Genomic DNA, 27,513 nt, shown 5'->3' on the forward strand with positions numbered 1-27,513 from the left:
ATTCTCTACAGGATATGTAAGACAAGCACTAAAATTCTTCAACACAACATTTCTGAAGTTGAGATACTCTGTAAACTGTGCTAGAAGAGGCTAAAGGAAAACACATGGTTTGAAGGTGGCTGGTTGACCAGACGATCTCCCCCAGGCCCAAGCAACCTACACTTGGTGATTCTGTGACAGTGACAACAAATATGCAGCACCCACCTGGAGCTCGGTGAGCAGCCAAAGCGGCACCGGGAAATACTGACAATGCAGAGAAGCACAGTCACTGCCCAGTGCTCTTTCCCTGTGTATGTAAATGATTGTCTAAAAGACCCAACATAGAAGTAGTAGGATTGCTTGGAGAAACAATTTTTGTTCTCCATTCTGCTAAGCTGATTTCCAAAAGAGCTGGACCTGTCAGCTTTGAATAAGTAATGCACACTCTACTGCATCTATGGGCAAGTGGCTACATTTACTTTAAACACACCGTTAAAACACAAACTGTTTTGAGTTATTTGGGGAGCAGAATACATTTGCTTTCACTACTGGATATCAAATGTCAAAAAGATCCCATGGAGCCAAAACAATGAAAACAAATTTAAAAAATATTTTAATTTAAATTATTTTTAATTAAATAAATTAAATAAATTAAATAAATTTAAAAATTTAAAAACAAAAACAAAACCAAAAAAATCTAATGCCATCAAGAGCATAAAAATCTAAAGATAAACTCAGATGATATTATTGCATACAAGAGTTAAAGCAGAAACATTTCCAGTTAGCCCTTTTTTCAAAAGGCAATTCATGTAAAAACAAATTCTCCTTTTTATTTCTTCTCTTTCATTTTCATCATAAAATATGTCTCTGTTTGGGGAAATGGAAACTTTCAAATGCACAGATGTTTGTGATTGCACACTAGCAGCCTGCTGGGAAACATTAATGGTGTAGAGAGTAAAGTTATTCAATCATCTATAAGTCACTTTTCAAAACTGTTGCCCTGAGTCAAGGGGGTGATTAATGGCATCCAGCAATGACACAGATTACCCCCTGCCCATGCAAGCTCTTTGATTTTAATGCAGTCAAAGCTACTGAAGTAAACAAACCAATTTGGGTGTTCAACTAGCTCTCTGTCTCATTAAAAATTATTTGACTAGACTAGTGGTAAAAGAATATTGCATGTCCCCAAATTCAATTTGGCTCTCTGTAATCACAGCAGCAATTACATTTGCAAAAAGTTAAGAAATTAACAGTGGCAGAAAATGGTCAACCTTTCATTAGGGATTTTTGTGTGTAATGAAATTAATATTTTCTGATCATCACAGTATAGCAAGCATGTTTCTGTATGTTTCAAAGAGGCCAGCAGCAACTACAGTCGCCAGACAAGAGTCTCAGCAAGCATTTGCAAATTTGCTGTTCAAAACCAAACAGCACTCTACCCCTCCCAACTAGGATTAATACAAACTGCAAGTCCAGCATCCCTCGAGAACGCGCCCTGCAATCTAGTGTCAGGCTGCACATGGCACTTCATGCCAGGGCAAGTTTTCCTTCCCTCCCTTGTACAACCAAAATTATGAGTGCAAATTCAGCCAGTTTAATTATCAAGGCTGAGGCATTTTGTTTCTCTATTTAAATGTCAGGTGCCCTTTATGATTTGAGTTTAGTGTTCTTGCAGTAGAAAATTTGAACTCGTAATACCTGTGAGTGAGTATATGGCTACCTTTGTGCTCCACACACATTCCATGGCAGAGATGACCATCCCAGAAGTCATGGAGAGAAGCTGGATGGTTCAGATCTGGAGAAGCACTTCAGCAAAGCCGACAGCAAACCACTGCCTGAGGAGTACTGGGGGGAGCATCACTCTGGGCATGACCTGATGATCACTTCAATTCCTTTTAAAGTGATGCAATAGGACTGTGGCTTAGAGCTATTTACCGAGCTCACACCACCAGCTTTGCTGTGAAGTCCCACGCGGGTTCCTGGCCCCTGTGCGCCTGGCAGCCCAGACTGGCTGCAGCACTGTGCAAGGCGGCTCCCTGCATCTGTGCAGTGCCACACACCCCCTCAGGCACCATTTGCAGCGTGTCTGCATCACCTTCCCAGCGTACCCCATAGTCTTCACATTGTCTCCTGCTATCTGTTACCACAGAGTACAGAAAGAAAAAAGAAAAAACATCTAAGTCCTCACATAAAGCTGACAGCATGACAACCTTGCTTTTAGAAAATTTCACTGGCCATGTATGTCACAAGACATCAAAGATTGCTTTCAAACCTTCAGACAGTCATCAGTCTCATTTTTCATCACAGTCCTCCCAACAAATTAATACCAGCCTTCTGCATCTTATGACTGAAAACAACATACCTGTTTCCCACAAATCCTCATCAGCCTCCTTACTCTGCACTTACTCCAAACCCATCTCCTAACACCCTGCTACTTCCTGACCACTCATCTCAACCTTCCTTTTACCCTTCTCACACACTTTTTTAGCATCTATTCTATACATACTCACAGCTCTACAACCCAACAGAAACTTTGTAAAACCTTAAATTCAACAAAACGCAATAGATCACAAGGATTATTTTCCTTTGGCAGTATGACACAATCAGCATCCAGAAAGTATACTAATAAATACAGTTTCCAGATCAACACAAATCATACAATTCACATACATAGATCTGATATGCATTTTAATCTCCCAGCGTCTGGTGGCACAGGACTTCCAAGTAGTTGTTATTGTCTGGTGAATTTACCAAGGAGGGATGATCTACAAGACCAAAAGCACACAAAAGTGACAAAAAGAAAAAAAGCTTCGCAAATAGGGCAGCATTTTATTTTGTTTATCAACACCTAACTTAAAGGGGAGAAAACAAGAAGGCTCTAGCCATATCATCCTCAGAGCAGACTGAATCCATACCAAAATGGCCAAAGGTTTGCTCCAACTGATACTGCTATACAGCATTAGAAAGCAGATTTTTGTCACCACTCCCAATTTTCACATACACAGATCACTCTGTGTATTCAGATACTCTGAAACATGGGAGAACTTACCACCCCCAGACTGTAAAAGTCAATATAAAATAAGTGTAACCATCCAAACCTTTTTTTAACTTACTTATAACTCTCTATCATAATTCACCAACTCCCTCACTGTATTTAACATACAAAGAAACTTGCACTTTTCTAAGGAAAAATAATCATACGTTTCCAGCAAGACATATCTGTATGTTCCTTTGGTTCCAAATACAAAGTGAAATATAAGAAAATTATATTGACTTGCTAATTATTACAGAAAGAGTTTACATTTTTACAGTATGCTTCCTTTTTAGCTTTTATGTTTTATGTCCTACTTTCTGGTCTATGAAAAGAATTCTTTGCTTTTTACTTTTAATTATCTTCTCTTTACCCATTCTTCATTTCTTAGTTGACAGGATATTATTACTCCTTATGGAGAATGCTCTTCAATAACTAGGACCACTACACTTTAAAACTGCATCTAATTCTTCTCCCTTCCTCACCCTGCCTGAAGCAGTTGCCATTGAGCACCTGCTCTTTTGAAGGAGTTTCATCCATAAATCAATTTTCAAGAATCAAAACCAGAGCATTAGTTGTTACGATAAAATCTGAACTTTGCTATGCAATGAAGCTACAGATACTGAAAACTAATAATCTAAGTCAGTGTTAATGGATTTCTGTGTCACTTCCATTACAACTTTTTTACCTGACCTCTACAAAACATCTCTTGGTTTAATGCAAAGGACAAAGTAGAAGAGGCACACAGCCTTTCTAGTTGAGATTTCTTTGTTAAAGCTATTCTTACTGCTAGCAGATGCAGCTTCTTATAGCTTCATCTTGAACGACATTTTCTCAGATAAAAATCTTCTCCAGTCCGTTACCTGTCCACAAAAGTTGAGAAATTTCATTGTTTTCAATAATGTTTTGCACAAAGCAGATAAGGGTGATCTGACATCATCAAGATAACAGAAGAGTATTTAGAAGTCAATAAACGTTGTTAATGATTTCTATGTCTGATAGCTAAAATTCCAATTTTAGCTTCCTAACAGAGTCAGGAGACTGCAAATAACTCAGTAAGGCATCAGATAAAGGAAAAAAGCACCCGACTGCTCAGTCAATAGCCACCCTGAAATTATAAAAGCAGAAAGACATGCCGTTTCCCAAAGACAGTCCAGGTCTTAATCATATAAAGAAATAGCTTAAAGCATAGCTTGCTTTTCCCTCCACCATTTTTTTTCTTTTTTTAATAAAAGCTTCCTTTTCTCCCAGCAGTCTTTACATATAGCAAGGTAATGTGTTCTTGCAACATCTTGCATTTCCAAAAGTCATTCAAGCTGTTTGTCAATCTGTCCTAAAATGTCACATCATAAAGAACTAGTCATGTTTTCTACTTCTCATGTGAGGCTCCAGTTGTCACCTAAACAAGTAAAACTGAGGATTTTTTTTTTCCCATATCTAAAGCAACTTTGTCTAAAATTAGTGTTAAAACTAACAACAACATGGGAATAATTTATTTCTGTGACATTTAAATTTTTTTATAAAAAGACATAAACCACCCCAGCCACAGACGTGGCTTGTTCTCGGAGACGAATCAGTAACACTTCCCTCCTGCAGTGTGCCTTTAACCAAGCACAGGAGCCAAGGGACGGGGGGAAGGAGAGAGGCCAGAAATGAGCTTTGCCTTCAGAAGTTTTCACCAGCCCTCCAGCTAGGCCAGCACAATTGCTGGATTTGAAATAGGTGTTCAGTTGGCCATTTTCAGGGAGGGGGCAGGGGTTCTGTAGTTTTGAGGCATTTTCTCATTGCTTTTTTGTTTGTTTGGTTTTTTAAACAAGTCTTAGAAAACAATGAAAACTCTTTAAAGAGGAAAGACTGGAGAAACCAAAGATCTTCTGAATTTTCCTATTTTAAGTGTGTTTTTCAACTATTTGTGTTGCTGTCCAGGTAAAGAAAAAGTCCTGATGATGTTCTAGGGTTTATCAGAGTATTAGTATTAATCAGGAAAAAAAAAAAAGAAAAAAAAAAAAAGAGTTCACTGAACCTGAATATAATTGCCCTATTTACCTATATAGCACCTTCCATTGAAGCAGCCTCAACTCCTTTATAAAAGGTTTTGCAAACAGCACGTACAAATTTCTTCTACTAGACAGGGGAAAGGCATTACAGGCCTGCATTTTTTTAATCTATTATATGTTATTTCTTTATTTATATGCCTTTATTATATGTATCATGCTAAGATAATAACTATAACTTCACTAGATCCCATGACACAGTATTCAGCTTTCCCAAAATTCATCCTGTACTATATATGTTCTTAGAAGGATCTTTTTGGTACTTGCATTTACTGCTTCCCTGCAGGTAAAGAACGACAAACATGCATGCATAAATTTCACTTGGAAAGTAAACCAGATCTGCAGAACTCATTTCTGCTCCAAGCTAATGCACCAAGTTTCATTGCAACTGATGCTCTCGTAGTGCCATTCGCTTCCATGGTAGTATGGCTCCAAGTCTGTTGCTCTGACATGCAAATAAGAAAGCAAGATCCTTGTGGTACCATACCATACTACAGGCATGTTAAGGACAAGTTTATTTTGGTGGGCAAAAGCCTACTTTTCTTCCTGAAACCACTTATTTATTGACTGGCTTGTAGCTAAAATAAAAATCCAAACTTGCTTAGGCCACTGGGTTTAGGTTTACTGAGCTGTAGTGCTTCCATTTCAATAAAGACATGAAGTATTCAAAACTCAGTATTTCATAGATGAAGAGGAACCAGGAAAGTTGTTCTTGCTAGCTCATTCCTTTAGCATGTGGTGAAAAGGGCAGGCTACTGTACAGGTGCTGGCCAGCATCCCACTTCCAAATCCCTTCACCTTCCCTAAGGGCTGCTTTGTGAAGGCAGAAAAAGGGGAAAAGGAGGGGGAAAAAAAAAAAAAAAAATGAACACCAGCCTGAACACCTTCTGAAAAACTGTCTCATAATGCCAGGAGAGAGAAAAAATAAGATCACTTAAAAATACCTTTATTAAACATTTCATATAAGGTTTCTCGCCTCCACCCTCACCTTTCAAACCACAAGTGCCACTCAGGCCACTCAGATCCCATCACTATTTTGAAACCTGCCATGGCAGATAAGCAGAAAAGGCCTCTGCCATGAAGCTTTCGACAAATTACACTTCTGCCTTACCCACTGTACCTGCTGAATCACCACTTCTATACATGTCAATAGCTTTCCCTTTACTGTAGCAGTGAATGTTACATCTAAAAATTCAACCTCTTCATCCCAGCATTACCTAAACACTTAGAAGTGATACTAAATGAAACTATTAAACATCATCAGAATTAAAGTTGAAGAAAAAAAATTTTATCCCCAAGAAGCTGTTAAAATGCTCACAACTATCCAGTATGACAAAGAGTTGTAAGAATCTATGCTTTAAAAAAAAATGTAAAGCAATCGTATCTGAAAACATGGGAAAAAAGTCTCTCACCTTACTTAAAAATCGTATTTTTCAAAGGCAGAAGCCAGTCTTTTTAGTAACAATCTCAAAAAAATTTTACTCTGAATTAAAAAAAAAATTATGGCCATATATAGTTAAAATATAACAAATAAAGGAAACATTCTTTCCCCAGCCCCCAGGTATTTTTCCTCTAAGAGACTATTTATGTACACACACAGTTTTGTTGTCTCTCTGGTATCCCCCTCCGCGCACACACACACACACAGATATATACATGGAGAGTGTGCAAGAAAAATAAACACATGCTCTTATTGCCACTTTCTGAAAACAAACACAAGAGCTAACACCTGTACTCAATAAGTAAATAATAAGGAAATCCTGTCTTGTTTCTACAGGCCATTCCAATGGGTTTTAAAGAAACTTCCTGCCTACAGCCCTTAAAAAGCCTATGTCCCTCTATTTTTTCCAGAAAGGGACAGAAAATGGCACGATAATGGAAATAAAACATCACGGAATCATAGAATCACTTAGGTTGGAAAAGACTTTTGAGATCAAGACCAACTGTTAACCCAGGGCTGCCAAGTCCATCACTAAACCATGTCCCTGAGTACCACATCTATGCACTTTCTGAACACCTCCAGGGATGGTGATTCCACCACCTCCCTGGGCAGCCTGTTCCAATGCTTGACCACCCTTTCAGTAAAGAATTTTTTACTAATATCCAATCTAAACCTCCCCTGGCATAACTTGAGGCCGTTTCCTCTTGTCTTATGGCTTGTTGTCTGGAAGAAGAGGCCTACCCCCACCTGCCGACAGCCTCCTTTCAGGTAGCTCTGGAGAGCAATAAGGTCCCCCCTTGAGCCTCCTCTTCTCCAGGCTGAACAACCCCAGTTCCCTCAGCCGCTCCTCACAAGATTTGCACTCCAGACCCTTCACCAGCTTCATTGCCCATCTCTGGACACGCTCCAGCACCTCTACGTCCCTCTTGCAGTGAGTGGCCCAAAACCATAGTATTTGAGGTGCAGCCTCACCTGTGCCCAGTACAGGGGGACAATCCCTTCCCTTGTCTTCCTGGCCACGCAGTTTCTGATACCAGCCAGGGTGCTGTTGGCCTTCTTGGCCACCTGGGCACACTGCTGGCTCATGTTCAGCCGGCTGTCAGCCAGCACCCCCAGGGCCTTTTCCTCCAGGCAACTTTCCAGCTGCTCTTCCCCAAGCCTGTAGCGTTGCGTGGGGTTGTTGTGACCCAAGTGCAGGACCTGGCACTCCTCCTTGTTGAACCTCAGAAAATTGTCCTCAGCCCATCGGTACAGCCTGTCCAGATCCCTCTGCAGAGCCTCCTGCCCTCAAGCAGATCAACACTCCCCTCCAACTCAGTGTCATCTGCAAACTTACTGAGGATGCACTCACTCCATCCCCTCATCCAGATCGTCGATAAAGGTATTAAACAGGACTGGCCCCAGTACAGAGCCCTGGGGAACACCACTTATGACTGGTCTCCTGCCTGATGTAACTCCATTCACCACCACTCCTTGGGCTTGGCCATCCAGCCAGCTTCTTACCCAGTGATGAATACACCTGTCCAAGCCATGAGCAGCCAGTTTCTCCAGGAGAATGCTGTAGAAGACAGTGTCAAAGGCTTTACTAAGGTCCAGGTAGACAACATCCACAGCCTTTCCCCCATCCATTAGGTGGGATATCTTGTCGTAGAAGATCAGGTTTGTCAAGCAAGAAAATTCAGTATAGACTTTCACTGTACATACTAACCTACGTACATCAGAACCTACTGTAATTTGCATATTCAAGCAATTAATCAAACCATAATATCCAAGTTCTGGTTTTCCTTAAGTTTATTTGGCCAAAGTCTCTTGGAATGCTACAATAGTATAATGTGAAATAAATCACTCTAAATCCTTTCAACTCACTGTATGTTTATATATATATATAATCAGAAATAAATCAGGATCTCCTTATATTCATTCCCAGCTGAAGTCGGCTGGAATTATGCCACCAACTTCCATTCATGCAGGACCATGCTAAATGTCTCTGGTCAAGAGTTTGTTTTAATACCTATGAAATGCATTGCACATTTTGATGCCATATAAAGAACGACAGTAATAACGGTAAGTCAGCCTTGCATAAAACCATAAAATATTTTAAATAAATATGTTAAGACCTGCTTGAATAACAGAGGGTGCTGAATACTATTTAGTGCTTGTGACCACCTGCAGGATCATATCCAGGATACAATGCTAATTTTAGATTTCCGGATGAATGCCCACTATAGGATATGCTATTTTTACTAAGTTCTTACACGTCTGTCCAATGACACATCTCCCACTTCTTCCAGTTACCACTTGGCTCAGAACGGTAAACTACCACAAAGTTCTTTCACAAAACTCTCCTTCATATTCTCACTGATTTCACACAACAGAACTTAGGAATAAAACCAAAATAAATACCTGGAAACAGTATAATTAGAAGAGATCACCTGGGGTGTATATTAGTCTTCCCTCTTCCCCCAAAGTCTCTCTCCTCAAAGCCCAAAATAACAGTATTTTACATATATTATTGCAACTTTTAGTGCAATACACAGGGTGAAAAAAATCACACAGAAATACCCTTCACCTTCTAGGTACTCTTCCGCACACCTATACTATACCAACCACACCTGCCTCTGTTTTACCGAGTGGCAAAACAGAATCAAAAATGTAACAAACAAATGTGGTAATAAATGCAATACTGTACTCCACATAACGTGGATGTTGGGGACCACCATTCATCAAGTTTCAATTTAGACCTTTAAGTCACCGAGTACAACAGACAACTTGAGTTTTACAGAAGAGTTTATACTACAGAGCTGCTGTCTATTTTTCCCAAGGAGGTATTTTTAAGCAGGGTACAGGGTCAGCAAGTTTGGAATGAGCTTTAGCAATTAGGGTTTAAGATTTCGACCTTTCTACTCACATGCACTTCTTCCCTTACCTGCCACATTTCAGCAGGTACACTGACACTGTTCCAAGAGCTGTCTTCCATTATGACAGATTTTAATACATTTTTAATCATAGAGATTTAAATTTCAGCATAGTATTTGGCATACATCCTGAAGCAAACAATAAGATGTATCTTCTGCCAAAGTCTCCAGTGAAGACAATACCAATAGTTAGGGGTAAATGTCAGCCAGGAACAGTTACACGAAGCATAAAACTCCCCTGAGAAGGAAGAAGTCTTTATTTATTAAACTAAATGCAAATTTTTCATTCTAATAATTCTGAAATGTTTCTGTGGATTTTCTCAGGTATGCTTAATTAAACCCAGTCATCAACACCAACTTTGTTCGAATGTGCAATTAATGAATATGGCACAGAAGCAGCTTAGCCCTGGAGGAGTCTCTGACATTTGTTCATGGGGAAGACTGTTCATTAATTGCTCCCTTTGTTCTAAGCCTCTTCATGATATTTTTGACACAACACTAAAGTAATTGTGACTTACTCCTCACAGCTAGCGACATCTGCACTATGTTAATAAAACTACCTTTGAAAGATTTTCAAGTTGATATTTAAAGACACAGGGGAAAAAAGGTCTGGATGTGCTGACAGCGGACTAAAGAAGCTATAATAAAATTCTTACTATTATCTTTAAGTCCACTTTGTATTACAGATAATTTAAGCAAACATTTTGTAACCCACATTCACCATAATTAATGGAGTGAGGCAGAAGTTCACCATGCTTTTCCAACTGTGCTCCCACACCAAACTGAACCATAATGCTTCATAGGTCTGCTAATCGTAAGTTCTCAGACGACCGAGAAGATCGTTTTTTTGATTGCTTCAGTAAAAAACATTGCTTTTTTTTCCTTTTGGGTTGTTTTTTTGAGGGGTGGGGTTCTAAAGTAATAAAAGGTGGAGAGTAAAAGGATATGGCTCTGGGTTATGAAGTAACCACGCTGAACCAAAGATCTCTCTCCAATAGTTAAAACATGGTTGTTGCCATTATTTCACAGTTACTTCTGGAACTCAAAAGAGATAGGGCAAGCCAACCCATAAATCAAAGCACATACAGAGTAGACACTTCATGAGTTTGAAAAATTAACTTGTTTATCTCCATAACATGTTCATGGTATGATATCACCCATAGTAGAGTTCTACCGCAAAGCACATCATAATTCTTAGAAGAAACACAAACCAAATAATGAACAAGCTGCACCGAAAGTTCATACCTGAAGAACAACTGAAAGCCCTGTAGATCCACAGACTTTCAACACGCAAATGAAAACAGCATCCACCCTCAGAGCTGGTGACATTACTTCAATTATCCTGACCCAGTTTTCCAACCTGAGATCCAGTTTCTGTAATTCACATTATATAGCAACTCCTTCTGCCTGCCACTGATTTATATTAACACACGCCATCAAGTTTCATGCAGTTACATGTGTGAGAAACTCTACATTAGGTATTTCATTAGCTAATTGTACACCTCTAAGTACTTTAAAAAAGTAGCACAGCAGTAGGGAATATGGTTAGCTGGAACCTTCTTATCCAGTCCAAAAGGCGTCAGATCCTGTGAACAGCCAAGGCGAGCCAGAGAGCATAAGGCTGTGAGCCCAGGGGGGTGCTGGAGAAAAGGACAGAAGCTTTTCACAATTCTACAGATGCTCATATCCAGTCTACTAGCTTCCACCACACTGTTCTCCTAGGACACGTGGGCTCTGGTTTCCTTTGAAGCTTTCCATTCCCACTTAGCCAAAACATCCTCCCCCCACCTCTTACTTCTGCCAGCTGTTTCTTCCCTCTTGCCACTACCTACCTCATCATCTTTATTCCCTGAAAGAGGCATTAAAGAAAAACACCAACCCTCCCACCCACACACCAGCAGCTGCCCTTCTTTGTACTGAGCTTCAGGACACAAAGCCACAGGAAAAAAACCAGCCAGCCACATCTCCTGCCGGCCCAAGCACCCCTGCTTGCCTGGAGTCCAGCAACTGCAATGTACTCAGCCTGGGCTTTGGGAATGCAGGAAAGGTGACCTGCACGTCTTCAGTGTGATAAAGGTAACATGGCCTTCAGTACACCTTCTGATGGCTAACTGAAGGGACGAGTTTGCACATGGCTTGTTCATAGAAACAATTTTACCTGCTCGGACACCATCTTGGCTGACTTCCTGGCAAGGGAAAGCAGAAAAGAGTAATTCCACCTAGACACAAAATACACAACAGGCTCTCATCTTTGATGGATTAGTCAGAGAGGGATCAGCAAACTACACCAGCACTGCCATTCACACCTTTTTATTTATATGCACAAAAGAATCCCTTGAGTATCTAGAGAATCATTTGGTCATTAATATATTTACACACATACAACCTATTAGCAGAATGCAGGAGTACCCTGGTCTGCTTTATACTTTAAGCATCATCTTACACATGACAGATCTAGCAGAACTAAGTCAAGTTCCTAAACAATAAAGCAAGGGATTTTTTTTTTTTTTTGCCTTAAAATGTACACAGAGATCATTTTATTAGCATTGCTATATTAAAAGGTAGATAACAAAACCTGTAGAACATTTATTTTCAAATTTTTTGGAACCATGAAGTAGTGCTAATGTCAACCCTCAATATTCCACCCTCCTTCATCAGCATTAAGCAACCTAACCTTTAATTGAGAACCCTACAAAAGCAACATACTATTGTATGTTATCTCAAACATACTAGGACTTATCGATCCCACTTTTGGAACCACAGCTGCAGTCTGAGGGAATGGAAAGGGAAATAACCCGAAGGATTTAGAAATTAAAACAGAACGACTGTACTTACATCTTACACAATACATGGACTTATTCACAGCCTGCAGCAAGGCTGCATGGCAATGTATACCATCAAATCAGAGGCAAAAAGTGGAGAAACACTTGCACTTACAAAGCCTTGATCAGCTTTCAGAAAAGAAAACTATATTAAAACCTCAAACTTCCATGTACATTCTTGTTACTGTAGTTCAATTAGCTTGTCCATGTCTCTAGTCCATTTAAATAAACGTAACTTCATAATTTACTGAAATTCTACTGATTCAGTTATATCTTCTGCATCCAGTTAAATCACATAATTATCTCTGCCTTTAAAAGATCCCTCTATAGCCATCGTAAAGGATTCATTTAAATTACATTTCTTTTATTCATTTTTTTCACTCTCGAGCAAAGGTTGCTCCATTCTTCCCCACAGTCCACCTTGCCAGAACAAAGTTAAGAAGTTTATGAATTTTAGATATAACACATAATCAATATTTGATGACGAAATTTCTTTGCTCTTCAAAGAGATGAGCTCTTCAGAGCTCAAAATAAAACTGTCAACTATCAGAACAGTGTCCTGATCTCTATTTCTATTCACTTTATCTTTTGGCATGGTCTTGCGCGCTAACCACTGGACTGAAGCTGTTAAGCTCTTCCCAGCAGAAAGGCCTCACTGTCCTTCCACTGTCATTTTGTTTGTCTTGGATGCTACAGCAGCATCTTGACTAAACAAATACAGGGAGCACATGATCTAGCCAGTATCACCGTTTGACAAACAGGAACAGATTGCAAGAATGTGTGTAGATGCATGCATGTGTATGTATATATAGGAAAAAAACCACACACACACGCCCCCATATATATAAAAAATATATGTGTATATAGGAACTGGAAAGTAAGGTTAATTTTGACTGCATACAGTAAACTAGGAAACATTTATAGTTACTATTTGAAAACAGTTCTTTAAGAAATTACAAGTGTCACTGATGCATTTTATAATTAATATAAAGCTTTTAAATTATACATAGATTTAATGTCAGGAGGGAGCATTACTATGATCTAGTCATCTAACTAGAATAATTTGGGTCACTGAGCCCTACCCAATAAATAATTCCTACATAGAAGTTACTGCTCAAATGAGATTGTCTATCATAGCCGACATTTAATTCTAATATATTGTTCATATATTACTAAAGTACCTATCAACACTCTAGTTTTACTATGTGGATGCATTATACTTGATCTTTCTTTGACGTTTCAGAGCCTTGAGCAAACCAAACACGTTGCCTGTGGGACACAGCTTCTAGTCAACAGAAATGCTAGAGTAAGGCTGTTAGCTAGCACCTCCAGCGTACTTCATGCCACACTGCATAAGACACCAGAAATTTCACTGGTTCAGTGGTTCTGCACAGAGTGACTCACAGCCATCACTTCACATGCTGAGCTATAATGGAATGCACTGGGAGCGACCATACCAAACAAACAAGTACAGACTTCTCTGTGTGAACGGAGTTTGTCTGTAGACACCTTGGGGTAAGGATGCCAGATTTCCATTCATTTCTGAATGGTCAGGTCCCTCACCAGAAAAATTGATAATGGAAAATTGATGCAACAGCTTTGTCTGGTGATGAGCTCCTGGGATCAAGGGATAAGGAGTATAGTTATCAGCCTAAATGTTGTTAAAGTGGTGAGAATACCTTGGGAGCTACTGCTGGGGGGGGGAGAAAAAAAAAAAAGAAAAAAAAAAAAAGAAAAGCTAAATGAAACATTTCAGAGGAAGGTACTAATAGTTTATATACCAGCTGCCATTGCTAAGGCTGAAGAGATTATCAGTTATGTCTGCTCATCACTTCTTCCCTGCTAGCTGTCTACAAAAGCAATTCCAAACTCTTTTCAGTCACAGCATGACATGTAAACCTGAAGAATAGAATACTAACTCTTGTTAACTCAAATCCTTATGACTCAGTCACAAAAGTAAGGCTCCCCAAAGCACTCCAGTTCACATAAGCCTAATGCTTGTAGGACTAAGTCATACAATGATGGAAGTTAACCCAAATGCTATCATGAAATCAAAGGGAGTTTCTTCTCTCAGTGTTTTGGGATGCAGGGTGGCATTAGAAATACCCAAAAGACAACATGAGATACTCAGGAACAGCCAGACAGTTTTTCCCGAGATTGATCATCCCAGTTATCAACTATTTATACATATTAATATACCCACAGAAACACTGTTCTTCATATGAAGATTGATGTGTGGAAAATAACTTTTTATGCAGAAGCAAGAACATTCAACACTTACACATGATTTATTATAAGGCTTAGAACATTTTAGTCATCAAATAAGCAAGACGGAAACAAGGGACTCAAAACATGCCACAAAGCAACACTTCCCGCAATGCAGAAAGTGGCAAGGGGAGACAAGCACTTGGCTCGGCAAGAACCAAATCTGCTGGTTAAAAACAGAAATCTCCAGATCCTCAGGTTTCATCTGTAATTGAGTTCTCCAGACCTGATCCACGGCTACCGATAAATCTTTCAAGGTGCCAGAATGTGCAGAGAGCTGGGAACAAGCATGGTGCCAACTGCTCTGCTCATTTCAAATGTAATTTTCAAAATTTTCAGTGTTGGCATTGTTAGCAATTTGGGGCTTATAAAAAAAGTCAAGATTGATGAGAGTAGCAGGGAAAAAAAAAACCCTCTCTTTCAAAGGACTTTTTTATTGAGAATGCTAAAACTACAAAATTAACAAATACATGCATTTTTACAAACAATTCACAGTAGATCAAAAAGGTAAGTTAAGCACATTAATTGTTCCTTGCAAACAAATGGAGGTCCCTGTATTTGCAGTTATGCAATTCTTACATTTCTTCTCATTAAAATGTTAGTGATACGCCTCTGCAACAAGCTAGTTCTTTTTCTGAGCCTCCTGGAAGGGGGGGGGGGGGGGGGGGGGAACCCACAAAAAACTACAACACAGCATCTCTATAACTGAATTTGAAGGACAAGCTTTGTCAACAGTTGTCCTCTAAGATGGCTAACGTGTTTTCCTAAGAGGCAGATAGCCCATTGCAGGCAGTGCATTCATATGGGTACTCAAGGAAAAATAACACATTTGCTCAAGTTATTTTAAGAGCACTTCATGAGTACAGGTTTGGGAGACAAAGATAAAGACTCAAGTTAAATATTAGAATTAAGTGTTTACTTCTATTTCAAGACTATTTTTTTCAAACCCCAATACTGATCTCATTGGCCTTCAGATTAAATAGATTTGCAAAACAATTTTCCCTGCCAGTTATAGATAAGTAAGCAAAAATGGAATTTTCTAATAAAAGCTAGTTGCAAACTCAATTATAGAAAGGATACCGAAGGAAGAAAATGAGTCGCTGCACCCAGACCATTAATTTAATTTAAAACAATAGACTACAAGAGGGGAAAAAAAAAGAAAACAGTGATTCAGAGGTAGAACTCAGATCCCTCTTTTTGCTGTTGTTCCTAGTTAATGCTTTTTTTTTTTGTTACCAGCAGGTAAAGGATGATGACCAAGCTGCATGACTTTGTCTTCAAAATTAAAGACTTACCTAATGCTTCAGATAAGGAGTCTAACACCATGCAATCAGGAAAGCAAAAGAAGATAGACTGGAAAACCCTGCAATTCTGCTGGACAGTTCATGTGTGCCTATAGACTCTGGCCAAGATTTACAACAGAACTACATCACTTGCACAGGTCTCCAGGGCCCAGGGTAACAGCATTTTAGGACTCAGACCCACATTCATAAAGAGAAGCTTTTTCGCCCTACAAACACCAACTTCTTCACCTCTCGTATGTCTCTAGATCTGCACACATAAACTCATGCTTTTGGCAAATCGATGTAGAACAGTCATGTTGGTTTATACTATCAATTCCAACAGCATGTATCGGAATCCATTATAATTTTCCAATAGAGTAAGGTCTGACAGACAAGCTCTGGAAGACTGAGCTCCAGTTTTTATCAGGTTATTACCCTGAATTTCTCCACTTCCTGACATGCTCAAGGGCAGTGCAATGAGGTGTTGCCTCTCAGGCACCTCAGTCCTGAGCAGATGAGTTTAGACTGCTGGTGAAGATGGGCATACATCTGCACCTCAGTCCATTTCCAACCTCCACAAGAGAGCCTGTCACCTCTTACAAAACTAACATAAGGAAAAGCTGTATGAATATGCTTTAAACCACTGAGGCAAAATCCACCAGAGCTCTTCTTCCAATCATAGATTTCATTGTTACTTGAGGGACTAACCAGAATCTTTACCTGCACACACAACCTTCCTATCCCCTCCTTCCTCACCCGGTAACACTCAATGCACACCTGCTGTTACGCTGAGACCGGTGCCTATGGGGCCTTACTGGGATCTGTGGCCATGAGTAGTTCAAAGACAAAAAAAGTGTTTTTAAAAGGATCAGTTCCCTGATGCTGTCTACAGTATGGCTCCACATGAAGTTACATTGGCACAACTAAAAGGACCCAGTAGAGATCTGACTACTGAAAGAAAGACCCAGAATTACCAAGGAGGACAATAAACTACAACACCACTCTCTGCCTGGCACAGCAACGTCCACCTATATCTGCCTGCCTTCGGAGAACACTGCATAGAGTGGGTTTCAGGTCACAAAGAAAAGCTTTTGTTACATTACAGGAATTAAGGGGGTTTTCTAGTTGTTTGTTTGGGGTTTTTTGAAGTATTTATCAAGTGAGAGTCAGAATATGGATTTGCAGTGTCAGAAACAGGTGCAGGAAACACCACCAACACTGTCTTTAGCTACTTCTGCATTACAGATAGTTCATAAAGCTCTTAAGAGTCATCAGACTCTTGGCCTACCCCAGGCTGATATGCTTTGAAGAACACTATCAGGTAACAGTCCTCTCTATTCCTTTCCAAAGCTGAAATCTCATCTTTTGGCTAAGCTATGAGTCCCATGTTGCAGTTCTGGATAATATGACATCAGATGCTAGTAGCAATTTTGCACACTTACTCTCTCATAGACATTCTTACTAAACATTTCAGTATCATTGCTTAGGCTTAAAAAGCAGCAAAGAAAAGCATGCACTGGAGCATTAGAAGCTTTGATAAAAATATAAGATAGATAAATATAAGCTAACAATATAGATAAAAATAAGAATACACACACAAGGCATTTTTGATGATAAAAATCTAATAAAACAACCATATAAGCCTGCTGCAAGTTCAGAATAGGAAAGCAAACAAGACATAACCGAAGAGGCCATCAACAACCAAACTCCTATTAAGTAACATACCAGCCCAAGACTGCAGACAATCCCTTTCCACAGCCTCCAACTCTGACTTAGTAAAGAAATCCTAAAACTTTGCCAGACATTGAGAGGCACATGACCTGTCCTCCCATAACTGGCAAGGTCAGAAGTTTTATTCCACTACTCAGCAATTTCACTTCTATCAGGCAAGGTCAACAGAAAGGGTTTCATCCCGTATGTCTTCTCCCATACCAAAGCCATTTCAGCAGTGCTCCCAGAGTACGCTTCATAACTGGGGGGGGGTGGGGGTGGGGGGGTGTGCCAATGCAAGTATTAGTGGGCTTCGATTGAAGCCAGGTCACTGAAGTGATCCAGAGTATGAAAACACACACACAAAAAAAAAAAAAAAAACAAAAAACAAAAAACTACAGCAGGAATTTCTGAAGTGACTTTATGCTGGAGAAAACACAGTGCAGAACAACTACCTAAACCTTTGGGGTTTTAAAACATAATGCAAATATTCATTCACGTACCTCTCTTTGTAGATTTCACCAGCAATGGAAACGAGTGATTCAGCAGCAATCTTACTGCAGATCAGAAGAACAGGCCCCAAATTTATTAAAATATTCTCTATCTACAGAGACCTTATAGATAACTTTACATTAATTGTTCTTGATTCTCAGTTAAATCTAAGTCCAACCAGAAAGCACATGAGTTTAGACTGCTGGTGAAGACGGGCATAGATCTGCACCTCAGTCCATTTCCAACCTCCACAAGAGAGCCTGTCACCTCTTAAAAAACTAACATAAGGAAAAGCTGTATGAATATGCTTTAAACCTCTAATAAAGTGCTAAAAAAAAATAGCACTCTGGGTTTCCACCTGAACTAATAATTCAGAGAAGGAAGGCAGCAGCAGAGAAAGCAGCTCAATTCTGAAATTCAGAGGAGTGAGAAAGTGGGAAAATCCCCAGTTTGCAGTATGGCTTATCTCTTCAGGCTATCCAATACATTTTATAAGCCAACCCTGCAGCCACCACACATGCTTTAATTCATTCATTACATGTATTTAGTAAAGCCTAAGAAAGCATCACAGTATTAGAGAGACAGAGGACAGCAACTCACTGCGTTTCAGCATTCCGAAAATTGTAGTTTCTGTAAGCTTCTCCTAAACCAAACAAATACTGCTAAGTTTTGCTTACATATTGCTGTTCATTTAGCAAGGACTTAAAAAAAACAACCAAAAAAACCCACAGCAAATTATTTGCCAAAGATTCAGAGCCTGAATAACATCCTCCAAGTGAAACAGTAATTTCCATTACCGGGGTTGGTAGCCACAGAAAGGTCAACCAGTTCTGTCAGAAATTAAGATCCAACAGTTCTAAAGTATACTGGAGCTCAGGGACATATTCTAATTTTAAAAATTGGAAAAGGAATGAAAGACTATTATCTTGCTATCACACAAGAAATTTCACAACACAGATAAACTAATTGGAGATAAGTTTGGAAATGACAGCAAAGCTTACACATTACACAGCTTTTAAACTTTTTCTGAAATAAATCTTTCAAACTGAAAGGAAAAGATAACCTTTGAAAAGGTAAGTTTTAACAGTTGAACTAAGCTCAAGAATTTCACCTGCAAAGGCCTCAGTGCATACTGTATATCAATTCCAGCTTTCTGCTGGGATCTTCAGTGCTACTATCACCAACAAACATCAGCTCTTTTGTGAAGTTGCCTGACTTTCTAATATACGCTGGGACACAGGTACAGATTTCTTCCCAAAATGTCCCCAAATATATTATTAAAAATGAATCTTTATTTATACAAAAATAATGAGCATGGAGATAAAAGAGTTGATTTATACAGCAGACAACTGGATTGCATCAAAGTACCTCAGGGAAGACACAAATTTGAGAATAGATGCAGGTACAAATCCACTAGATGACAACAGAATTGCATGCCTTACGCTTTGGAATATACATTCTAGCAAAAAAAATCAAGAGCAGGACACTAATTAGATTGCAGTTTTGAGGTCATTAACTTGGTTTACATTTGCTTCCTTGCTGACAAATGTGCTATACTTAGAGGCAACCTGGCAAATTTCTTAAATAAATAATCGGACACATTTACACAGCAAACTAAAATAAAAGCCCAAGCCTTTTTTGGAAACAGTTTGCTGTTTCAACAACAGATTTAACAGCAAACTGTACATTAACTGCACAGTTCAAGCTGTGACATTCCCCAGGCTTCTGTAAGAATTGCAGATAGCAGACTGCCACCTGTCTTCCACAGGTCACAGCTGCAATGCTGCAGCTTGGAAATTAAAACGAGCCTGCCGAGAATAGTTGACAAACCCATCTCAAAAGGGTCAGTTGGAAAAAGGTCTAGTGTCTGACAAAAAAAACCAAACAAAACCAACAACATTACAAAAAAAACCACCACACCAAAAGACCTCGTTCTTGTGAATCAGTTACAGCTTTATGAAACACACTAGGAAAGTGCAAATGTATAGTCTGTAACTTAAAACTGTTTCTGAATGGGGACGTATACCCATGCCAAAGAGGATAAAAGGATGATAATGAAGAGAAACAGACGGATTAACAATAATTTGGAGAACTCAGCACTGAGAAGAACTGCCATTAAATATCTCCATAAAATGATGTTACAGAAAATGAGAAGTTCCTCAGTGCTGCTTCCTATAATTACGGCAGCAGCAATACCAATTCATCTCAGGAGCTGTAGTAACTTTAGAACATATACTACTAAACATCAAGATCATATCAAAATTTTATAAACCAGATGTTACATCTCAAGCTAAATCATACATCATTGCTAGTAATAAATCAGTCAACACAACGTATTAACTAATTACTAGATGATGATTTGTATTTAAAAACAGTGTCAGATTACACGCACCCTCCCCCCACCACCACTATCAAATGATAGTACTGGTAGTACACACCTACTATCAACTGATGGTACAATCAACTATCCACTTACGTGTCCTACAGCCTAAAGGTAACCCCCAGCCAACACTCCAAGTGATGCAGCCCTTGCAGACCAGAGCACAGACAGGGGTCTGGCCCTGCTCATCCGGGGGGCTCAGCTGCTCCCTTGGCTGAATTCCTGCACACAGTCTCTGCCACAGACACTGAAGTTCGCCAGAGGCTTGTGTTGGATTTCTGCAGTTCAGGGCTTGTAATGTAGTTTATTCACTAGGAAGTAATGAACTTCATTCAGTGAAATTCCTGTATTTGTATAACACTACATCGTGTTTGTGTAAGACTATATCAACAGAAGTTCGAACACACGTGGTTTCCCTAAGTAGCTGGGGGGAGAAAAAAAGAAAAAAAAAAAAGCACCACAACTCTTTCTTCTGAAAACAGCAGCAACACATAGTTACCACCCTTTGCATCTCTGCCCAACAGGAAATGAGTACAGCTAACCTGATATAACCAAAGTTTATGGATCATTACAAAGTGCAGAGGCACTCCTACTACCTGCAAGTATTTTAAGAAAACAGCAGTGGTTAAAGATTAAAAGAAATGAGACACTACAGATATTAATGCCTTCAGCTTTCTCAACCAAAACAAAACTGTTACAACATCCTAAGGCATAAGCAGTACAACTTAAAAGTAAGCGTTTATACTACTCAGTTCAAAACAACCTCTCAAACAGAAAAGTAAACTGCCACCCTCCAGAGCAAAATCTTAGCTCTCAGCAGGACTCCTCACAGCTGTTCAGTGTTAAAATGAGAAAATGAGATGAATCCATTAGTAAATGTAATAAAGTTAGATTATCAGTACCTGCTGGAGAGGGACGTGGGAACGCAGCACAAAATACAGAAGCCTACCAAAATCTTTCACCGGATGAAGCAAAGTACCTAAGGCCATACCTCAGCCTTTCAAGGCAGCAGCACACTTCTGACTGAGTACGCATTATGTGTGTGACACCACCAAATTCAACAATTCTTAGTAAATCAAACTTTGCTACGCTGAGTCAGAGCCTTACTCACGTAATAACCAGAAGATGCCGAAATGGCTAGAGCTATGAACTAAGACGCAGTTCCCGTTGTGAAAAATTCTATTTTTACAGTGCTCTAGGCAGGCTAGCATCAGACCAGCCCATCTCACAAAAACTGAGAGTAAGAGCGGCTGGTTAGCTTTCAGGAAATACGGTCTTCAAATGCGCTACCTTGGGACCGCTGGAGCACGCTATTACTATAACTTTAACAACAGTTTTTAATTTTAGGATGTTTTTCTTAGCTGCAGCCTTGCAAATTCTAACCATCTTCGCAAGGGTGCATGTGCACGCAGGCACAGCCAGCTCCCGCAGCCCGCTGTGCTGCAGGGATGCACCGAGGGCTCCCCCCACCCCTGCTGCCCCACCACGAATTATCTCGGGCAGATTATCGTTGTGTCAATCTACCGTGCATGCTTAGCATCTGGAATGATACAACAAACCCCAATAGCTGTCATTTGTCTGGCAAGCGATCCTCACAGAGAGATGGATTAAAACAACAGACCGAGGTGTTTCCTTCTGTGTCGTTGGGGAACGGTGACTCCCAAACTCTGCAGTTCAGAAAACGCCAAATATACGGTCACACCACAGACCGAAGCCAGTCCAGTTAAACAGCGGCAATGTAAAGTACGTTAGGACTTCAGACCGCGCTGCGCGGGCATCCCACGGACAACCCCACGTTCCTCGGGCCGCTGCCGGCGCCCTCCGCGCCGCTCTCAGCAGCGGGAGCGGCAGAGCAAACTTCACACGCCGAAGTGTGACAACCCCCCTCCAAAGCGTTCCGGAGCCACCGGCTGCCCTCCCCGCAGTCCGAGTTCGGCGGCCGCGACGCACCTCACGCTCCTGGGCCGGCAAACGCCGCCGCGGGAGCGGCCCCGGGGGCAGGCGCAGCGCGGGGGTCCCGCCGCCCGGAGCGCCGGCGGGGCGCACCTGGGGGTCAGCCCCGCGGGAGGTGCGGCCGCCCGCCCGCCTGGCGCTTCTTTCCCCAGGCGAACAGCACCGGCTGCGGGGAGCGCCCGCCCGGTTTGAAAAGCTCGGTGGACTCCGGGGGTGGGGCCGGGTAATGCCCGAGACGGGCTCCGGGCGCCGGCAGCGCCGCTCCGCCTCGCCGCCAGCTCCCCCTGCCGGCACCCAGCCGCTGCGGCGGCCGAGACCCCCGCCGGCCGCCTCGCCCCCCCCCCCCGCCCCGGGCTCGCCGGTGGAGCCTGGGGCGCAGCCCCGCCGAGCCCAGGCGAGGCGGCCCCGGGGAGGGAGAGGGCGGCCGGGGACGCGCCTCCCCGGCGGCTCTCGGACAGCCCCGGCGCCCCCGGCCGCAGCACCGCGCGGGGGTAGAGGGGCCGCAGGGGGTTACCTGGAGGCGCCGCCGGGCGAGGGCGGGCGCCGCCGCCGCGCTGATGCCCCGCTCCCCGGCGCGGTGCCGCCTCACGCCGCCATGGCCGCAGCCTCGCCCCGCGCAGCCCCGCCGAGCCGCCCGCGCTCCGCTCTCTCCCACCAAGTTTGCGGCGCGGCAGCTGCGCGCCTCGCCCGCCGCCCCCGCGCCCGCCCGCCGGCCGGACCCAGCGCCCCGCCGCGGGGGAGGAGCAGCGGCAGCCGGGGCGGCTGCGACGGCCACCCGTGCCCGGCGGTGCGCGGGTCGCCGCACAGCCCGCAGCCGGCGCTGCCCCGGGCTGGGGCGGTCTCGCATCGCTCCCTTCCCTCCCCCGCGCTCCCCCCTCCGGGCCAGCCGAGAAGTTGCAACTGGCTGAGATTGTCGTGCTTGGGGGGCTGGTTGTTTTTTTGGTGGTTTTTATTTATTTTATTTTTTCTTTACTTACCGCAGCCCCAAAAACATGACCTGGCGCCTCTCCCGCCGATCGTATCTGGGCAGGGGCGCCCCAGCGCCGGTGCAGCCAAGCACCACGCAGCCTGGCGAGCTGCGGCAGCGCCCGGGGGTCACGCACGGAGCGAGGGGAGGAAGGAGGGAGGCGGCGGGCGAGGGGCAGCCTCGCGGGTGCCGGAGTCCGCAGGGGCTCCCGCGGCATGGGGGTCGCGGCCGGTGCCCGGGGCTCTCGTCCACCCCACGGCCCCGTCCCGCTGCGCGGGCAAGCGCCACCCCCCGCGTTGCGCTACGCGGCGCGGCTCGGGGGAGCGCGTTGCTGACATTTTCGCCACCACGTAAAAGCCTGCGGCCAGTCCCTCCCCGGCCCCTCCCCTCCCTCCGCGGTAGGGGTTGACGTGTCAGCCCCGAAAGTTCATTTCTGGGCCCTGGAGAGTTCCCCGCGAAGGTCCGGTGAGACGTGGCACTGCCGCGCAGGCGGCCGAGGCGCGCGGCTCCCCCAGGTACGTGCGGTTGCGTTTCCGCGCTCACCCTATTTTCAACGCATGCCTTCGTGTGTAGCCGGCACAGCTGTATTAATTTCTGTTGGTACATGTACTGTGATGAATTCCATCAAAGTTGTGTTTTCTTTTATGGCAGTGTTTGCACGTTTCTACTACAAACCGCAGCTGAAACTGACTTGTGTTGTTTGCAGCAAGATCTCCATTTAGGAGACTAAAAGCACCCAGAGTTTATTAAAACAAACAAAACCATGGAATAAATCCATGCTACAGTAATCCTATAAAAATATACTTAATTAAACCAACTAAAATCAAAACTTATCTGCAAGCCAAAATGTTGCAAATCCAAATTGCCTGAAAAATCCAGCTCAAGGGAGAATGTTACTTTGGCAATGTTATAAAAGAAACTTGTTCAAGTAGAAACTTTAATGAAAGTTTGAAATTATCATTACAAATGAAGCTCTGGAATTTGGAAGGATCTTTCTGATTGCTTGTTGGTATTAAAAAAAAAAAAAAAGAAAAAAAAGAAAACCACAAAAAACACACACACACACAAAAAAAACAACCAACCAAGCAAACCACAAAAGCCAATACTAAGGGCCAAACTTCTTTCCATTACAGTCATGTAATGCTGACAGTCAAGGATGTTTCCTTATTTATAACAAAGTTTTGTAAGACACTAATATAATGTATACCTTTGTAGGATTACTTTCTTGTGTAATTCCCTTGGGTCCAGAAAACACTTGTATAGAAAATAAAAGAATCCATTTTATGCCTAAAAATTGCCATTAAAGTAAGTGCAGATATAAGACAATTCATATATATACACTCTGCTAACTTGGTTGGAGTGTTTTTTAAGACGTTATCAAGTTCACATCAGTAAGTTCCATACTTTGCATGTATCTCCACCTATTACAATAAGTTTAGATCTTTTAGTGAGGAGATATACCTGTTTTTCAAACTGTTGGGGGAAAAAAACCCACCAAACATCCATACTTTCTGAAAAAGTAAGCACTGTGTGTGCAAAGCCAACTGCCAGTAAGAAAACATCAAAATCTTAGCACCAGAGTGATGTACATTTTAGCCCCTAACAATTTCTCTGTAGTCTGGCTGTGAAACGATGGGCGTATATGTAGAGAAAACCCAACCAACCAACGAAAAAAAAAAAAAAACAACCACCAAAACCGCAAACTCACAACATTTATAGCTTTCTCTGATACTGGATTAATGATGTAAAGTACATCCTAATAAAAATTCCACTGGAATCATACTTTCTCTGTATCATCCCCAGAGGTTTTAAGCTATGCTTTATAACTAACTTCCAATATCATGTAAGAACGCTAACAATGTCAATTCTTAATTCTATTTAATTTTATTTTGAGAAGCTCATGGGCCAAGATGTTTGAAATAAAGCTACAAAATATCAAAATGTAATATTATTTAGTGTTACATGTTACTTTGTGCTATGCCTAAGTGATCAGGTGAGTTGAGCAAGCGAGACCAGCAATTTTAGGCAATGAAATCCCCAGAGCTACTCTTGCAAGTAGGGGCTCAGGGGGTTTTGGGTCTGTACAGGTACCTTGCACAGTGATGTCTTGATTCCAGGCTTAGCCTCTCTGTGCTACTATAACCAAAACAAATAATAATATCCTAACATAATCTAGGAGGATTATGCTTAGGGTAGGATAGAAAGCAGCAGGAGAATCTCTGCTATCTGATTTAAGGAAAGGAAGAAAAAAATCCTCGGTGGACTACTTTCCAATTCCACCCCGCTTTCCTTCCAGTATGATCTCTTCCTCCCTCCTCTGCCCTGTATTTTCTGTCATTATATTTCTCACTGTTACTAATTCTTGATCCCTCCTTCCAACAAAACAGAGCCTAGCACGTTAAGGGATGGCAGCATGTGAGAGCAGCAAGGTACTGCAGTTGGAAGAGGAAAGACTGCACAGCACCTTCAGGCTTTTGGCCAGTTTGGTGCAAAGCCAGATTTCAGCTCCTCCCTGTGGTGGCAGGATATAAGGAGTGTTAGAAAGCAGGGAAGCGGGTGGATTTCCATCTGTTTAGGTGGGAAAGCCATGGAGTAAGGGAAGGCCTGTCTTCACATTACCCATCAAAAACACCTTGGCTAGTATGTCTGTCTTTCATCCTTTAGAAAAACAAAGTCAGATACTGTAAGCCCAAAGTTTAAGTTAGGTGAAAAGGAAAACGAAAGGGGGGGGGGGGGGGGGGGGGGGGAAGGGAGGGAGGGAGGAGTTAGCTTCAGTAAAACTGAGCCTGGAGCTATGCTTCCATCATAGGGAAAAAAAGCCTTTGCTTGCTTCACAGCAACAGAGTTCAAATGTTTTATTGCCATTGCATGCTGCTTCTTTCACTCCATTGAACACATAAGTTGTTTTTGTTTGATTCACAAGAAATACGCAGAGAAAAAATTTGAAATGTCCCAGTTAATTGCCTGCTCTTTTTTTTTTTTTTTTCAACCACATCACCTATTACTCAGGAGAAACCCTCCTGGTGACCAGAAACTTTCCAGAGCAGACCAACCAGAAGCATGGTGCATATGAACAAGCTCCCTTTCCTGAACCTGAACCAATGCTAAAGAACAGAGTTTTTGTAGTCTGGTATCTCAAATCCACCCTGCTTATGTGACCTTGCTGAGACCTATTCACCAGGTCTACATCGCTGTTTCTTCCTTCTTTCCCATTGAGGTTCAGGAAGTATTTGGCTTGCTGCAATTGAGTTGAGCAAGTGCTTAGCATTCCTGCCTGCATTGAACAACATCATCTTCCAAGGCTGGATCATCATGAGTCTGCCATTTTAAAATATGAGGGACTTCTGATGTTGTTATATGTAAAAATAGGAATGACTTCTTCACCCCAGGAAAGCAGTTGGCCCAGAGGATTTAAGTTTGCCATCCTCAGGTGCTTCTGGTAGGAAAGTATAAAAGTTAAAAAGCAGGACATGCAAGGCTGTAGCTGTGTATCTCCAGTAGTGCGTACCCCAGCAGCAGACAAAAGACATGGTCAGACTGAACAAAATTTTAATTGGCGTAGCAAAAGACACCATCGCAATACTTGCTTTAAATCACAGGGAAATAAATGTCAGAGTTACAAACTCTCTGCTGTTTTCTGTCAAATTATTGTCTCACGTTATGTGCTGTATTTAAAGGTTACACTGACTACTATCTGTAATAACTATGAATTGAGAAAAGCGAGATGAGATTCTAAATTACTTGGCTTTTGAGAGCTAGATGTTCTTCTGATGAGTTTATATTTACTGTTTGTGATCAAAAGAGAGAATAAAGTAGTATTTCTCATGGCGTTCCTGTGATTAAAACTCTTTATAAACCAAATGGTTTATTTTTATGAATGCATAAGGTGATATTTTCAACACAACTATATAATATCAATAAAAGTGCGCTTGCATTTATAAATGTGGGAGCTGATTTTTAGTACTAGCCTCTTTCTTTTCATTAAAGTCTCTGACAGATAAGGCAGTTAAAGTTGTTATATGAGCCTTAAATAAGGGCCATGTAACTTCATGTCCCTAAAAGTAGTCAGATATTTGGTGAAAATGATGAATTCTGGGGTACTGATTCATGTGATCTGAAAAAGCCATCCATTTCCTGATTCACCTTCATATCTCCTCCAGGGAAAAAAAAGAATATTTTACAATTAATAACTGCAGTCAAACAATTTTTATGTGTATGTTT

General features: G+C 41.7%; 1 protein-coding gene and 1 non-coding gene across 6 annotated transcripts in view; one reads left to right on the forward strand and one right to left on the reverse strand.

The window, feature by feature from the left end:
• SEMA5A (semaphorin 5A) overlaps window positions 1-23,437 on the reverse strand; it is a 350,205-nt gene extending 326,768 nt beyond the window's left edge. The window contains exon 1 of one of the 5 annotated variants that reach the window (XM_056332052.1): window positions 23,303-23,437. The gene's annotated coding sequence lies outside the window, so the exon portion shown is untranslated. The other 4 variants (XM_056332048.1, XM_056332050.1, XM_056332049.1 and 1 more) reach the window with 4 other exon arrangements.
• A 3,930-nt stretch (window positions 23,438-27,367) lies between these two features.
• Window positions 27,368-27,436, forward strand: LOC130147114 (small nucleolar RNA SNORD123). The gene has a single exon (XR_008821135.1). It is a non-coding gene; the product is annotated as a small nucleolar RNA SNORD123 (small nucleolar RNA).
• Window positions 27,437-27,513: the final 77 nt, after the last annotated feature.

The sequence above is a fragment of the Falco biarmicus genome, chromosome 3, assembly GCF_023638135.1.
Source record: "Falco biarmicus isolate bFalBia1 chromosome 3, bFalBia1.pri, whole genome shotgun sequence".
In the NCBI taxonomy this organism is placed as follows: domain Eukaryota; kingdom Metazoa; phylum Chordata; class Aves; order Falconiformes; family Falconidae; genus Falco; species Falco biarmicus.